The sequence below is a fragment of the Lygodium microphyllum genome, chromosome 13, assembly GCF_053477565.2.
Source record: "Lygodium microphyllum isolate KBCC chromosome 13, Lygodium_microphyllum_v1.1.10, whole genome shotgun sequence".
Lineage (NCBI taxonomy): Eukaryota > Viridiplantae > Streptophyta > Polypodiopsida > Schizaeales > Lygodiaceae > Lygodium > Lygodium microphyllum.
This window is the reverse complement of record NC_141147.1, coordinates 52,136,429-52,151,284: the sequence shown is the minus strand read 5'-3', so window position 1 is coordinate 52,151,284 and position 14,856 is coordinate 52,136,429. Positions and strand designations below refer to the sequence as shown.

Sequence of the window (14,856 nt, the reverse complement as noted above, 5' to 3'; positions counted from 1 at the left end):
AGAGTTGACAGAACTCCAGAGAAGTGGATCATGAGATCAAGCTAGTGCCAGAAGCTACGCTAATTGCAAAGAGACCTTATAGAATGTCCATCCCGGAAGCAATTGAGCTGAAGGAACAACTCAAGCAACTGCTAGATCAGGGCTACATCCATCCTAGCAGTTCACCATGGGGAGCTCCAGTATTGTTCCAGAAAAAGAAAGATGGAACGCTTCGTCTGTGTATTGATTACAGATGGTTGAATCAATCAACTATTAAGAACAAGTACCCTATTCCTAGAATAGATGAGCTTCTTGATCGTCTTTAGGGTGTGAAGATCTTTTCCAAGATTGATCTCAGGTCTGGTTACTATAAGATAAGGATCAAGGAAGAAGATATCCCAAAGATGGCCTTTAACACAAGATATGGACACTTTGAGTTTCTAGTTATGTCATTCGGGATTACGAATGCGCCTGCCACCTTCAATAGGTTAATGCAGGATATCTTTAGGCCATATCTTGATGACTTTGTACTCGTCTTCTTCGATGACACTTTAGTCTATTCCAAACAGGATGAAGATCATGAACCCCAACTTCGGATTGTCCTTGAGACAATGAGAGCACATAAGCTCTATGCTAAGATGAAGAAGTGTGCATTCCTCAAACGTCAGATTGAATATCTGGGATTCATCGTATCAGCGGAAGGAATCTCAGTGGATCCGGCCAAAGTCAGAGATGTTCTAGAATGGCCAATACCAACAACTGTCAAAGAAATATGTAGTTTTCTTGGATTGACAAGATGGTATAGGGTCTTCATCAAAAACTATGCTTTGATTGCAGCACCTTTGATAGACTTACTGAAAAAGCAAACATCCATTGCATGGTCAACTACCAAACAAACCAGCTTTGATAGATTAAAGCAAAGTTTGGTATCAGCACCGGTCATCCTGTAGCATACTCTTCAATGAAATTGAAGAGCCATGAGAAGAATTGTGCTACCCATGATCTAGAATTGTTAGCTGTCATCCATGCTCTAAAGCTTTGAAGACACTACCTATTGGGTAACAAGTTTACTCTAGTGACTGATCATAAGAGTCTCAAGTGGATCTTTACCAAGAACAAGCTCAACATGAGGCAACGTCGGTGGATTGAAGTGCTGGAGGAGTATGATTTTGAAATCAAGTACCGACTGGGAAAGGAAAATGTAGTTGCCGATGCACTCAGTCGCAAGGCATTCCTTAATTCACTCATCTTGAAAATCCATCAACAACTAGATCTCTAGCCACAAAGGTGTCCATGCCAAATAACCCAATACTTGAGCTGGCTAGAGAGGAAGCATGCCATGATCCATCCTATCAAAAGATGCTAAGGGAGATCCCTATCAAGGATCAGGACCAAAAGCTATAGGCTAAGTATCATGAATTCTCTATCAATAGTGGAGTTGCCTACTATAGAATGAGATTGTGCATACCGGCAAGCCATTCACTTAAGCAGAAGATACTGTGGGAAGCTCATGATTCCCCTTTCTCAGGACATCCTGACTATGCTAAGACTCTCAATGCAGTTAGGAAGAGATACTATTGGGAGAGGCTTAAAGGTGACGTTCTCAAATATGTCACTTAGTGTTTGTCTTGTCAACGTATCAAAGCCGAACATGTCAAAATGCCAGGGAATTCGCAACCACTCGACATTTCCCAAATGAAATGGGAATTCATCAGTATGGACTTTGTTGTTGGCCTACCCCAAGTTCAGGGAGTATACAACTCCATCATGATTGTGGTTGACATGCTTGCTAAGGTTGCACACCTTATTCTAGTTAAAGACAAACTATAAAGCCTCAGATATTGCAAGGTTGTTTATCAAGGAGATATTCAAGCTACATGGGTTACCCAGAAGAATCATTAGTAATCGTGATTCTCTCTTCACATCACACTTTTAGAGAGCTATCTTTGAAGCCATTGGGACTCAACTTTGTTTTAGTACAACTTACCATCCCCAAACTGATGGCCAAACAGAGCGAGTCAATTAAGTCATCGAGGATATGCTAAGGGTACACTACTGTCATGAACCAAAAAGGTGGATTCAATACTTGCCTTTGGTTGAGTTTTCCTACAATGCTTCTTACCAACAAAGCATTCAGATGACCCCTTTTCAAGCATTGTATGGTCATGGCTGTCGAAGTCCCCTAAACTTCTCAGATCCAACTTTGAGGGTTGAAGCTTCAAGGTAGATGCTGGAAGAGATGGATGACCAAGTAAAGTCAATAAGACAGGACATCCAAGCCACCAAGGATAGACAGAAGGCATATGTGGATTTGAAGCATCAAGATAGAATGTTTGAGGAGGGAGACATGGTCTTCATTCGCGTACACCCAAAGAAGAGTTTCCTATCCTTAGGAGATTGCAAGAAGCTAAGTCCAAGGTATTGCATTCCTTATATTGCATTCTCTCCCCCTTGGAGGAATCGAGATGTCCTCATCTCGAGATAAACTGGGGATATTGATGGTTGAGAGTGCTTCTCTTCATTCTACAAATACACATGAAGTGTTTGCAAAAAAGCATGCACAGATTCTTCAGTTTCCTCACCAACATATTTTCTTTTCCATTTAATTACATCAATTATTACATCATGAAATCCTCGTTTTGCAATTCCAGAATTTCACCCAATGTAAATTCAATTATGCTTCCTAGAATCCTTTCTTCTAGGATCCGCTTGAGATCCGTCGCAGTCTCCATGTCAGACTGCAGCTTGTAGCCGGGATGTTTACCTTTTCTCTTTCCTTCCGTCTTCTTTGCTTGTGGGGCATTTCCCATATCAAGCTCTGGCGGTGTTGGATTTTCAGCAGCTTTCTGCTGATCTAGTTTACTTCTTGTCACACGTTTAGTTGGCCCCGAAGAGGAGGGACCGGCAACATCTTCATCTCTTCTTCTTTTTTCTTCTATCATAGCTTCGTGATTATTAATTTCAGCCAACCGAGTGAAAGCTGAAAATGAATCAACTAGCTCAGTCCATCCGGTTCTTCCTCGGATGCATTGACTGGCAATAGTTAAATCATCTTTGGTTGCCTTGCCTCGCTCCATGCGATCTAAGGCTTACATCCACACTTTAGATTTTGCATCAACTTTATATACTTTAACAATTTCATTAATTGGCTCAATTTGCAACCCATAGGTAGCTGCATCAACAACTGCATAGGCTGTTCTTGTTGCCAAATCCTCCAATCTTTTCTTCATGCCACCGTTACCAAAATTTGGCTCAAGAGGAAGCCCGGTTTCGGTTGCATGAATTTTACCATCCTTCCAAAAGACTAATTTTTGTGCTTCAGCTTCACGAAATGCACTGCACTCCCTCTTATCATGCTGTAGGCTATCACACCAAATACAGCTTCTTTTGAAGCCTTCTTATATGGGTCTTTGGGCAGTTGTCCGTCCTCTTTCTTTCACTTTCACATCAAGACTTTCCACCTTGGAATTAATCTCCGTTAGATTAAGATGAAGATCCCACATGCTCTTGATCAGCTTGTCCATAACATCCTTCTTTGGAGGTGGAATAGTAGGATTTCTTGGTTGCTCGGCCATAGAGACAAGGGGTCGAGATACAGGAACACACTCCTTCATGGATTCAATTGGTGCAAAGGTAGACCCCCACCTTAGGTGCATCTGCTCTCTTCGAGCAATCATATTAACTGCTGCGGTGACATCACCCCAAGCAATCTTCAATCCCGTCTCAGAGTCAGGATCTTCAAGCCAATCAGTTAGCTTCTCTTGAAGAAAAGGATTTGCAGCCTTCAGAAACAATTCAATCTTCTGGCTTTCCATACCCTGCTGATCGTCACAATCTAGTTGACCAAATTTGCTTTCAAATTCGCAGTGAAGAGCAATGGCGGTTAGTCCCTTATTGGGCCTTTCAACCCATTCAGTGAAGATTTTCTTCGTCATGAGGCCATAATCTTCAAGAAAAAATTCTTCTCGAAGAGCCTTCTTGAATGCAGACCATCCCGCATATTTTTGAAAAAGACCATTAATCCGGTCCTGGAGGCCATGCACGGCCAAATGAGCAAAGTATCCGCTCCAAGCATGATGAGGAACTCCAAAGAAGACCATCTTGTCAATATAGAGGCGGATAAAAGAGTACACATTTTGCCCATTAAATTGCTTGAGCTCCTGCCTAACTGCTTCCAAAGCCTTAATGGCAACGGCGTCATTCCGCTCTTTATCTTGTCTCTGCAGTTGTTGCAGTTGCAACTGTTGCTGAAATTGAAATTGTTGTTGTTATCTCTCTTGCATCAGATGAACCAACTGCTGCAAGGCATCTCCTCCCAAACTTGATGATTCTCTCATTGTAGTTTCTCTTCTGCGGGCTAACCTTCACGTCGGGTTCACCACTGTCATCGTGTTGGGGGTTGAAGGTCTTCCACCGGAGTTTAGAGCAGAAGAGGAGTGTGGGATTCAAGGTTAGGAGAGGGATAAAAGATTGGGGTTTGATAGGATTTGGGTTTTTGAGATAACTCAGTTGAAGAAGAAGTCCTCAAGCTTTTTCTTTCACTTAGCATACATGAATGGAATGAAAGACTTTGTCTTGATTACATCAAATGCATATGTGGATAATAAGCCAATACATTTAGGGATTATCTCAGATTTAATCCAAATGCATTCTTCAAATGCAAGCTCAAACGGTTTCTATTTCATGAATATTAATGGACAACAACTCCAAGATACAAGTATTTTGGTGGTAGACTTTACTACATCCAAGACATAGATAAAAAACTCATGAAATGCATTGACAAAGCATAAAATTTACTTCAGCCCTATTTTAAAACAATAATTTCCAGCCCATAAACAAGCTCCAAAAATGCACATCATCCCAAGAATAAGCTTCTCTAATCATTCACAAATGAAGCCCTGGTATTAAGAGGTCAATTTCTTCTCTTACAACCACATAGATCACTTGTTTTCTCATCAAAATGGACAAGAATAGTGGGCTGCCCTCTTTATGACTGGTTTTTTCAATCCAAAACAGTCCATACACCTTTAAAATCCTCCCCTTTGCTTGCCTCAAAGTCACTCAAGTACTTGGATACAAGATGGGCTTCATTGGACCATGAATATGAAAAAATAATGGAAGAAGGCATACATAAGAGCAGGCTGAATACTTTTTCTCAGCTTTCCCCCTTTTATGGACTGTCATACCACTCATTTTCGTCATACCAAATGGACCGGCAAGAAGAGCTCTCACCTTCTTTATTTGTATCCCCTTCTTTAGCTTCAGTTTTCCCTAAGTTTGCATGCTTTGGAGCATGCACCATATCCTTCAGCTCACCCTCCATCTGCCACAGGTATGCAAGCCCGATTTTTGTGCCAAGAAATGCAGGCTGCACTCCCTTCAGCTCCCACACTTCAGTTTGACCATTTGGGTCATTTGTAAGTCATATAAGTCCTTTATTCCAGGTCCCATACAAACCTAGTGAACTTTTGGCACTTCTCTTGATTTCCAGGCAAATTTTCCTCTTGAACCAATGTGACTTAGCCTGCAGACTGTCAATTACCTCCAGTTGATTAAGTTGTGGGTTCCCATAGACTTAATTATGGTACAACTGAAAATTGCATGACAGTTACAAAAGAACTTATGAAGTTAAGTGATATCTAAGTCGGATGTTGGGTAACAATGACTGAATTATGTATGAAAGTTCATCATGTGAATCCTAATGAAGTTCTTCTGCAAACGTAAGTACTCTATGATTTATATCAGGAACAGAAAACTCTTTGACAATGCTCTTTATTCTATGTATTCATTGCGTTCTTACTAAGCATGCCTTAAAAAACTCCTCTATCTAATGTATTAGAGCATCACTCGGGGGATGGGTCACGATGGGTCCAAGTGGTCTAGGTATCCCTGTGGGGTTGATATCCATCCTGGGGAGGACATTTGGATTTCAATCATTGGATATTGGGAGAGCTAGTGAAGCTCCCCTTTCAAAATGTGGTAGTCTATTCCCTAGGTAGTAAGGTTGATTGCATGGCTATGAATATGGAAATTGCCTCGGTAATCGCAGCAATGCATTGGATTATGGCCAAACCTATTGCAATTGGCACATGGTCTAGATCTAGGATCCATGCACTTGGTCGGCATGTGATTTCGTTTGCACTGCACACATTGCACGTGAGGTCATGTAGGCCTTCTCATCATCTCTTAAAGCCTAGCCAACTCTAACTTCACGCCTACCAACTCTTGGCTTTGGTCAACACTCTTTCCCTTGTCTTGGGTGCTCTAGCTAGATCTTTCACTAATAAACGTAGCTCTTTCTGAGGTTCTAGGGATAGTGTTGTCTCAAGTTTATGGGTCTTGAGCTTCTCCCCTTGAGTAGGCCACTCGTATCCCTTCTTTGAAGACCCTAGCTAGCACATCCATTTACAGGTTTGAGTTTCTCACCAAGGCCTTGTAAAGCTCTTTGCTTTGGATTTTTCTTATAAACATGGTAGAGACCACTCATTTGTCAGGTCACTATGGGGTTGGGATTCTCTTAAAAAGACTCCACACATGGGTACGGTAGTCTTAGATATCCTCCCTGTCCTTGTGACTAACATTCATCAGCTTGACGATGAGGTTATCGAAGTATCCCACCTCAAAGAATCTTGATGAAGAGACTCTTGAGGTTATTGAAGTTATTGTGTTTGGCATTATCTAGACTAGTGTACCACATCCGTCCTTTGTCTCTTAGGTAAAGTCTGAAAGATTATGTGCGTTGTGCAAGGATCTTTGAGATTGTTCGCTTTGCATACTTACTCAAACTGCTCCACAAAGCTGTATGGGTCATTATCAAATTGATACTTGTCGAGTTACTTAGCAACCACAGGTATCTTAGTCTAGCTCTTAGAATTCATGGTGATTCCTAGTCTTGCTAGCAATAAAGTTGCTAGGGCTAAGACACATTGGACTTTGCACATTTCTATGTCTTGCCTCACTTTTGAGCTTGCTGCTCTTGGTTGTAGGCAACTATGCCTTGTATTGCTTTCCTTGCCAACTTTTGCTCTTCTTCGAGATTAACTATGATGTCATTGGCTAGTCTATCATGATGCTCCATTTTTGTTTACAAGTCATACCGAGTTATCATTTGTTGGATGTCAAGTGGAAATTGGCCCAAGTCAAGCTTGTCATTTTCAAGATTAGTGCTAGCTCTTGACATGTTATGGATTTCTTGAGCAACTAGGGTATCAATTAGATCAATCAAGTCAGGTAGTGGAGTTGCATCCCTAATCATGCTTGTTGATGTTGCTCCCTAAGCAGCTTGACGATTCAAGTCTCTTAGTATTCCGTGATTGGTGTCCTTGGCCACTATTCAATGTTTGGGGGTCTCCTCCTACTAGTGGCTTCATTTAGGTTATCTTATCTTGTGTGAATTCCTTGTTATTTCAAATAATCCTCAATGTTATGTCCACTCAGACGCTAGTGGAGTGCTCCTCAATGTACGCTATGCAAAATCAGGCTCTTAGATTTTATGGTGCACATCAAATGTTTAATTGATGCAGTGTGTGAACTCAATGAAAACAATACAGTACATTACACACTTTTCTGATCCTTTCGTATTGGTGACAATCACTCTAGCTCGTTTGTTCTAGTCTCTACAACATTCTAGGTGTGTGGTCTGAGGGATGGCATGTTTTGAGGGATGGCATGTTTGGTCAGTTGGTGCACGTCTCTATTGGGACAAGCGGCTAAGGGTCAGCAACCACAATAGTTTTTTGGACTGTTAGGTCATGATTCATGAGTCTGGTGGCCCTATGAGCCATTCTATGTGTTTGGAGGCCTATGGGTATGTTTTCTAACTTGCATCTAGACCCTCCCTACCCTTGGGTGGGTCTAGTTTGCCAGAATTTGGATTTTGTATAGTTTTTCCGAGTCACAGTGTTCGAGTGTTTGACTCAAACCAATCGATTCTGAGAGAACAAGTGAATGGATGTGTGGCTATCCAAGGCTGAATGTTTGTGCATCCAAGTGGACTATTTTCGAAGTCCAAATTTGGTCATCTAAGGCTAAGGTTAGCCATCCCAACCTGAGAAAGTCTGAATGTTATTATTTGAGTCTAAGTCTAGGACATTGACTAGTATGGTTCATTCGAGTATTGGATTGAGGACTCGGATTGTTCGAGCTATAGCAAGACTCAAATGATTGTGAATCCATTTAAGCATGGTGCCGAAAGTTCCAGATCAATAAAAATTTTGACGAATCTCACATGCTCCTTAATCAATCTCTCAACTATGATCCTAGAACCAATTATCCAACACAAAGGCATTTGTAGAGCTTACCTACATGGCTCAAAGGTGCTGTGAATTGCCAAGGATGAAATGGTTTCTAGCCATGTAGCTCTTTCTCTCTCTCTCTTTCTCAAGATCTTTCCCTTAACTCAAAAATGACAAATGAGCTCTCCCCCTATCCTCTTCGCTTCTTGAGCCCCTCTTTGCTTAATCTTTCACCTCCCTCTTCTCTCTCTTTGCTATTTTAATGCCTTCAACCTCTCTTTTCTCCTTGTTTTGGGCCTACTATTACAACAAAAACCCTATTGTGTATTTCTCTTTTTTCCTTGTTTTTTTCCTTACCTAAATACATTTAAATCACAAGCAACCACTTACATTAATCCAATCCACTTATCTAAATTCAAAAAATTAAAAAAAAATACTTGCAAAGGAGATCAAATACCTCTTTAGCTCCCTTGCTTCCTACTTATTTCAAGTACCGGTTTGGGGAAAACCCTACTTCAATGCTCGATTCGGAGCACACAAGTACTCAATGCTTGAATCTATTGGTCCCCCAAGGGATCCACCTATAAGAAATAATCTATATGACGTGCGTTCAAAGGATATTAAGAAATACCCTTTCTTTACATGCTATAAGGCCTTAAAATGACCCCTTTTACTTTACTAAGCTTATGATTTTTTAAACTATAATTTAAAAATCCCTTTTGTAAATATAATCCTATAAGTTTTACTAAACCTAATATCCTTTCTTTTGAACTCACGTGGTATCTTACATATTCTATAAGGTGGACTCCCCGAGATTGGTCTTAACAACCGAACCAATATGTGGAAGCTCATGCTTGACTACTAGGATCCACAAAGTACTTTTTATTATTTAAAGAGTTTCAAGCCAAGTTCAGCCACCTCTCACATAGCCATGTGAATGCTCACACCTACAAATGTAATGAGCTTAGCTTCATCCTCGATCTAGTTGCCTCCTCTCTCAAGCACTCCAATGATTCCATGATCCAAGGCGTAAGCTCAAGCACACTAGATCCTCAAGCTACAAGCTCCATGCTTCATTTTTGTTGTGCACAAGACAAGATGAGAAAAAGAGAGGAGAAGATGAAGAGCTTCTCCACCATATGGTCCATTACCCTCACACACTCACTCCCTCACATTATCTCTCTCACGCACAAGCACAAGCAAGCAAGAACAAGAAAAAAAAATAAGAAGAGGAGACCTAGTTTTGGCCACATACAAGAATGAGCTTCTTCATTCAAATTTTGCCTTTATACAAGCCCTAATCCCCTTTGGGCACCCATCCCTTTTTTACATGACTAACCATTTTAGCCTAGGTCCTCTTTTCATATTTCCTTCCTATTTACATCGTGCATTCACGTATGTCTATCTACATTTATAAATTGTACAGGAGGGAGTCTCGCACTCTCTTAAAAAAAATTAGGATGTGGATTTGCATTTAAAATGCATCTTTCCTCTTTTGCACTTGCTCGAAACTTGTAAGGTTGTCCTTGCGCTTTTGGCCCTTTTTCTTCCTATTTCTTTAGTCGAGTTACCTTTTTCTGCTTTCCTTGTGTCTTTTTAAATTTCCCTTTGCTTGCTTTGCACTCCGGTTAATAATAGAATAAGATGTAGGAAGAAAGGCAAGGAGTATGTGTAGGACAAATGACCTACATAGAGAAAATAATCCAACAACATCAAAGAAATCCCATCAAGGAAGTAAACAAAGATATAGAAACATTCAAGTTGTTTGAGGATAACTTTGAGATTAACATAAAAGAAATAGATGATAGTATAAACAAAGCTAGGAATTTTGAGCAGGCCACCATCCTTAAGAAAAATGCAACCGTGACAGGGTACAATAACCTATACGAACACCCAACAAGACCTAAAAATAATACCTACCTAACTTGAATGACAATCTCATCTATCAAAGCATTGTTGTTAGGATTATTTGAAACATCATCACTAACATTGATCCTTGAGGATGACATAAACAAGCTCTCGTATTTGGAGGTTCTTACAAAAGACGTTGGAGTGCCTATCCAAATAACCTGTCATGGTTCACACAAAATGATATGTATACCTAGGCTACTACAAAGTTTGCAACAAATGAATTTTTAAACCATAGAAAGTGGTGTATACAGCCTTGGATATTTCAAGAATATGCTCCTTCCATTTCATTGTATATAGCAAGGCTCAAATGTTACTTATGTTTCATTATCATGCTATTTTGAAACTCTACTTAAAGAGACACGTTTTGAATTTTCTATTGGACAATTCTGACCTACAATAATGATATTTCAACATAGATATTTCATTTGTCATGTAGTTTAATAAACTCTTCAAAAAGGACGCTTTGAGACAACAAATGGGATAGCTTTGATGGAAGATCACCTATTATAGGCCAGATTTGTCCAATTAAAATTTAAGTATAGCTTCTTTGGATGGAGTCATATTGTAAGTATGTTAATAACAAAATGTAAACACCATTTGAGCCACCTTATTTCAAGATTCTCATCACCATTTTGAGTCCTATCTTAAGTATGATAACGAAACATAAACACTATTTGAGCCGCCTTACGTCAAGACTCTCATCACCATATTCAGGAGTTTGATTGTTAAGGTAAACAAGTTCATCATGTGATGAATATTCTTATCTAAATACAAAGGTATTTGCACAATATAAATATCAATGTGAAAACACAAATGATATCTATTAACTATATGTTTAAATGATATGAATCTCCAAAAAATGTGATTGGTATAGATAAATGTCAATGCAGCTCAATTACTAGATAAGGTTGTCAAAAATATAGTACAAATATTAGCCACCTATACAATGTCACATTTATACATTCACAACTAGGATTCATTAGTATGATAATAGGATCATAATGGAATGCATGAGAGGTAATCTAAATCTATAGTATGTATTAAGTGATTTATCGGTTAAGTTTCTCCAAGAATAGATCGACTAATCACGATAAAAAGTTTCTTTATTTCGACCAGTCGGATGTTTGAAGATACAAAAGTGTGTTATCAGTATATATCTTCCAAAATATACGCAATGTACATCAAACAAGATATACCTTGCACAATGTAACCAATGTAAATCAAACAATATAGTTTGAAATGCACTTCTACTATGCTTTCCGATCTTGCAGTATTAAAAGTCCATGAAATATGATCTAGCCTATGTGCTCGCCCATATTTTTGGCCCGTGTGCTTGCATAAACCTGCCCGGCCCCCAGTGCAAAGCGCCTAGTGGTGCTATTCTAAGTAAGGAAGACCAGAAAATGTTGTCAAATCGAAGGCGCAAAGTGTCCAAAAGCAAAAGCGTAAAGTAAAAGGTTAGCGTCCGAAAGCAAAAGCGTGAAGTGCAAAAGCTTAAGGTCTAAAAAGAATTACACGTCAATGGGGCAAAAGCATGAAATGCTATGGCTATCTAGCGTTTGAAGGGTAGATACTTCCGTCGAGGGTTTAACGAGGTTGCTGCAGAAGGAAGGACTGCGATGCCATGGCAGCAGCCAAGGACGACCGCAGGAGACGATTGGAGCTGGAGGAGGGCAGAAAAGCGGGGCTTCTTCCGCCGGAGGTGGATGAGGACGGGAGGGACATCAACCCCCACATCCCTCACTACATCTCCTCTGCGCCATGGTACTTGCACGCACAGCGGCCCAGCCTCAGCCATCAGAAGAGGAGACCCAAACCCAACCCTGCCTGCGCACCTGCGACTTGGTACGACCGCGGGACACCGGCTTTCCAGGCTAAGAAGTACAGGGAAGGTGCCTGCACCAACTGTGGAGCGATGACTCACGACAACCTCTCGTGCACTGAACGCCCTCGTAAGGTCGGGGCCAAATGGACAGGCAAACACATCGCCGCCGATGAGAGAGTCCAGTTCTTTGAGCTTGATTATGACGGGAAGCGCGACAGATGGAATGGTTACGATCCTTCGGCTTATGCTCTTGTCGTTGAGTCTTACGAAGCCAGGGACGAGGCCAGAAGAAGATATCGAAAGGAGCAGCTGATGCTTAAAGAATTGCAGGAGGGCAGGAACCGCGAATGCTCAGGCACTGCTGCATGTGCAGATGAACACGAAAGCGGAACAGTGGAAGCTGAGGATCTTGAAGCTGTCGACGAGGCTAAAGTTGATGGCAGTAAGCAGATGGGTATTTTCGCAAAAGTAGAAAGGCGTGTTAGGACAGCCGGATCAGGCGGATGCACGGGAACCGTGAGGAATCTGCGAATCAGAGAAGACACGGCAAAGTACCTGCTGAACCTGGAGGTTAATTCTGCGTACTATGATCCCAAGACTAGGTCTATGCGAGAGGATCCTCTGCCTGATGCTGATGCAAATGAAAAGTTCTTTGCAGGAGATAACCAGCGTTCGGCCAGTGGAGACGCGCATGAATTCAAGCTGTTTGACAGCTATACACGAGAGGCACATGACAAGGGGCATCACAATATACATTTGCAAGCAGCTCCTTCACAAGCTGAACTGCTGTACAGGGAGTTCAAGGTGAAGAAAGAGAAGTTGAAGCATAGCTATAGAGAAGATATAATGGCACGCTACGGGAATGCTGCTTGTGAAGACAAGCCTCCTATGGAAATATTACTTGGGCAGACAGAGCAACAGATTGAGTATAGTAGAACAGGTCAGATTGTGAGGGGCCGGGATACACATGCTCCCAGGAGCAAGTACGAGGAAGATGTCGTGATCAATAATCATACTTGTGTGTGGGGATCCTGGTGGAACGAAAGCCATTGGGGTTACAAATGTTGTAAACAAATTGTCAGGCAAAGTTATTGCACTGGCATACTAGCTGGAATAGAGGCTGTAAACTCACTCATGTATGATGTGAGTGAATGCTGCATCATAGATAGGCCGTTGGGGTCAACGGATCCTACGATCTAGTTTGAAAGCTTTACATCATATTGCTCAAACAAAACAATTTAAGCATTTTGATCTCTTTATCAAGTAGAAGATATAGTTGTTCTGTAAGAGGGGGACCGTACTAAAGGTTCTACAAAACTTGAAACATAAAAGAAATTATGCGGCTCAAATTGATTTGTGACTCGGACAAAACCTACGGTCAATAAGCTCCAGAAACACGAGTCATAGCTCCAAGCTAGCTCAAAATGATTGTGCAAAGTTCCAAATAAGCTCAAGTGGGTGGTGTTTTGCTTTTTGGGGGCCTCACTTTAGTAGCCCAAAAATATTTAAGAAATTATCTAAACTCTATACTATATTATAATGCACAAATGTTAGGAATGTAAAGCCGACCCGATGTGGCAAACACTCCAAAGCTCCCTAACCAAAATAGTCTATGTATTCGTTTTTCTTCACGAGAAGTTTCCAATTCTAAAAAAAAAGAAGCTCCCAAATTTCTTCTTTTAAAAAACCATTCACTACTAAGGAACATCCTGAAAAACATCCCAAAAATAGGAAGCAAGTAAACTGCTTTATGAAGATTATAAGATATAAGATGTCAGACTCCATGGAAAAAATTTGAAGTGCTAACGAAAAGTGAATCTATATATCGGTATTTCTTCTTCACAAATAGACTTTACAACAAAAAGTGTCCCAAAAGTAGAAAGCATGTTAATCTTACTTTCGGGAAGATGTCAGGCAAGGGAAAATTCAAAACAAAGTCAAATGCCATTTTCATATCTTCAAAGGGATTCTTTACAAAAAACTAAAACTCAGATGATTATTGTAGTGAGCGGCTTGTGAGACCTAGCAGCATTGTGGGTGAATCTTAGTACCCTTGCACACATGAGAGCTCCTTAACATGTGAAGTTGTCAATAGTATGCCTCCTATGAAATGAAGATTACATGGGAGGTTCTTTGTTTTCGAGCTCATTATTTGTCATGAGGTCTGCTTCTAAACTCAATGTGCGCATTTCTTCTTCACAAAATTTAAATGTTACAACAAAGAACATCCCAAAAATAGGAAACAAGTTAACCTTGCTTTCGGGAAGATGTCAGGCAAGCAAAAATGTAAAATAAAGTCAAATGTTCTTCTTCATAACTTCAACTGGATTCTTTACGAAAATCTAAAACTAAGATGATTATTACTGAGCTGCCTATCAAACCTAGTAGCACTATGGGTGAATCTTAATATCCTAATTACACATGAGAGATCCTTAACACATGAAGATGGAGACAATATGCATACAGAAAATGAAGATTACATGGGAGTTTCTTTGTTTGTGAACTTATTATTTGCCATCAGGTTTGCTTCTGAACTCAATGTGTAATAATGTACAATCTCTAACTAATACTTCCATTGCTCATAACACCCCGTTTATAGGGATTAAGCCTTTTCAAGTGCATGTATTGATGCATTTTCTAAACTATGAACAAAAAATTATGGGTTTGTCTAACAATATGCAAATAATTGCATCCAAAGACCTGTGATCGAGTGCGTGTAAAAATGTCAAGTTTCCACTCGCAAGTTTAAGCATGAAAGTTACCACATGAATGCCACCACTTTCACAGTATTGTAAACGCAAATATTTACGTGCTTTTTCTGCAATCTTCATGTCCACTTACCACAAGATTAGAAATGTGCTCCACTGAGAACCCCAAAAACACCCAAGGAGTTGCTGATTGCATAAT

The 14,856-nt window shown here is 40.4% G+C and overlaps 1 pseudogene; it reads left to right on the top strand.

Moving 5' to 3' along the window:
* The first annotated feature begins 2,735 nt into the window (after positions 1-2,735).
* On the top strand, positions 2,736-13,149 carry LOC148026616 (pre-mRNA-splicing factor SLU7 pseudogene; annotated as a pseudogene).
* The last annotated feature ends 1,707 nt before the right edge of the window (positions 13,150-14,856 follow it).